A 2,974-nucleotide genomic window follows, 5' to 3' on the forward strand; every position below is an offset into this window, starting at 1 on the left:
CTCAGATTGCACGTCTGCTTGATTCCCTGGGCAACCCCACAAGAAGAGTGCAGTTCTAAACCATATTTGCTCGGGATTAAATAAATGCACACATTTTTTTAAAAAAAAGATTGAAGTATTAAAGAGTACTACTACCGGCCACTTAAGTGTGTGGTTCTTGGCTGAAAAAAGCCCTGTATACAGTCATTGTTAACAGCTATGATCCTGGAGGAAGAAGTATCCAGTTTTCCAAAGTACATAATACTGTGGTTTGACTACTAGGAAAATGCAATATCATACTGCACCAAAATTGGGAAATTAAAGGTGGTCATGAGTATAGCCCCAAAGTTTTGAATACCTGACTGAAATCAGTGGGAACAGATCTCTTTGTATTTGTTTTTTTTAATGAATCAACTCACTTTCTCTTCCTTTCTCTTTCCCCAAATACTTTTGAAGAAAAGCAATGAAGATGCTCCATCTACTGGAGAATTGATGCAGCATATCCCCAGACAATTTCAGGCAGCTGCCACGTATGTGCTGATGACAACACATGCACAGATGACAGCTTTGGTGAATTGAAGTTCAGTGTGGGAAAACAAATCACAGTGGCCAAGCTAGCCAAAAGACACTTGGAAGCCCCACAAGCAGGACACGAGGGCAATGACTATTTCTCACCCTTCTCCAGCAACTGGTATTTCTCACCCTTATCCAGCAATTGGTATCTAGAGGCTAGTTGCCTCTAAACCTGGAGGCTGGTACCCACTGGCAGCTACTGGTAGGCAGAGTCAGGGATCACAGTTGTTGTTGTTTAGTCGTGTCCGACTCTTTGTGACCCCATGGTGGAGTCAATTAATTGTGATCTTCTCCCCACCCACCTCCCTTGCAAAGACACAAAGGACTGAATACAAGGTTGCAGCCCTATGCATGTTTATATCATAGAAGTGTAGAGTTGGAAGGGACGCTAAGGCTCATCTAGTCCTATGTCCTGCAATGCAGGAATCCCGACTAGAGCATCAGATGTTGTTTTGGGGGAGTGCAGCCAGTTTGGTCACACTGGGCATAGAGCCTTGGGGGTGCTGCTGGGGACGCCACAACTATGATTTACAATGGAGCATGAGAGGTGTAAGAGTGCCGAATTTTAGTGTCATACAGGGCGCCAGTGAAATTTGGGGCCCCAAGATCTGCCACTGAAAGCATCCATGACAGATGGCCATCCAACATCTGCTTAAAAGCCTCCAATGAAGGAGAGTTCGCCACCTTCTAAGGCAGTGGTGTCCAAACTTTTTTCAAAGAGGGCTAGATTTGATGAAGTGAAGGGCCGTGGGGGCCAATCAATGTTGTTGACCTTTTTTTAGGATTGAAGAGTTGTTGTGCTTTTTTAAAGGGTTGGAGTTGTTGAGCTTCTTTTAGGATTGAAGTAGTTGAGGGTTTTTTTAGGATTTTACCCCAGGAAATAAACTGCCATGGGGACTGGATTAAACCAACCGGCAGGCCAGATTAGGCCCCCCGAAATGGACTTTGGTCATGTCTGTTCTAAGGGAGTCCGGTCCACTGTCGAACATCTCTTACCATCAGAAAGTTCTTCCTGTTGTTTAGTTGGAATCTCCTTTCTTGTAACTTGAATCTATGGTGAATGGTACACCTATGGTAGTGAATGGTAGTAAGCCTCATTGAACCCAGTAGGATGTACTTCTAAATAGATCACGCCACCTCAAGGCACTTTATTGACCCAAGGGCTGTTGTACCACATTCTTTGCCAGACATGGAAGCAACTGCTGGGTCATGTGTGAGCCGTGCAGCACTTAAAATTGAGTACAGTTGTTACTGTCATAATTCTATCCCCAAAGTATTCTGTGTCATTATAAGGGATCCCAGGGTCCACCCCTTAGATTCCATGCAGCTTCACCGCAACACATACATTTTCCTGCCCCAAGCAACCTCATGAGTTGCTTGCCCAATTGAACTGGCAGAGAGAACAAATAGGAAGAGCATCATGGGTGCGCATGTTTGGAGAAGCAAATTGTTTAATGAGAAAGAGGGAAGTAAAATGTGGTAGTCTAAAGCTGATGGTCAGGCAGGAGATGAAGGAAAGATGCAGCAACTGGAGAAGGAGGAGGAGAAAGCACACTGGAAGTGAGATATGGGCAGATGCAATGAATTAATTCTGCTCAAAATGTAGCCTATTGTCAGTCACAGACAGGATATGTTGCCTGGGGAAATGAAAACTCACGCATCAAGAAATGCAGGAGGAGCATGGAGGAAGCACTGACTAAACTGACCTTAGGTTGAAAACACAAAGAGACAGAAAATGAATCAGACCAACATAATTGCATAAAAAGAGAGGTTTATTTATAATATATACAGTATGTTTTAATACACAGTTGCTCAAATTTGGCATTGAAAAACACCGCTGAATATACTGTTATATAGGCATCAGCATCTGTACTAAGATCTCTTCGTTTTATTCTGATTTGCTTATGGCATCGTTGTCTGTTTACAGTATTCTGTCACCACCTCACCACCCTCCTTGCTGCAGTTTAAGGCACTTGTTAATGTCTTTCTGTCACCAAGCTTCTTGTTTCATGAATGTCTCACAAATGAATCATGCATATCCAGCCTAAGGCTGCAATCCACACACTTCCCTAGGAGTAAACCCCATTGTAGTGGGACTTACTCCAGAGTATACATGTATAGGCTTACATTGCAGAACTCCTTTTGCTGCTCTGATCCATACCCATCAGAGGAAACAGGTGTACATTTCTTAACTGTCCCTAAACCAGGTATGTCTAAAGTCCATTTCGGGGGCCTAATCCGGCCCAACAGTTGGTTTAATCCAGCCCCTGTGACAGTTTATTTCCTGGGGTAAAATCTTCAACCCTAAAAAAAAGCTCAACAACTTCAATTCTACAAAAAGGTCAACACATATATTAAGTAAAAGAGAAACATCGCCACCTGTCCCCGCCCCACTCACCTTTCCCCCATCCACCTCTTTCTC

This window comes from Podarcis pityusensis (genome assembly GCF_964106645.2).
Source record: "Podarcis pityusensis genome assembly, chromosome: 1".
Classification (NCBI taxonomy): Eukaryota; Metazoa; Chordata; class Lepidosauria; order Squamata; family Lacertidae; genus Podarcis; species Podarcis pityusensis.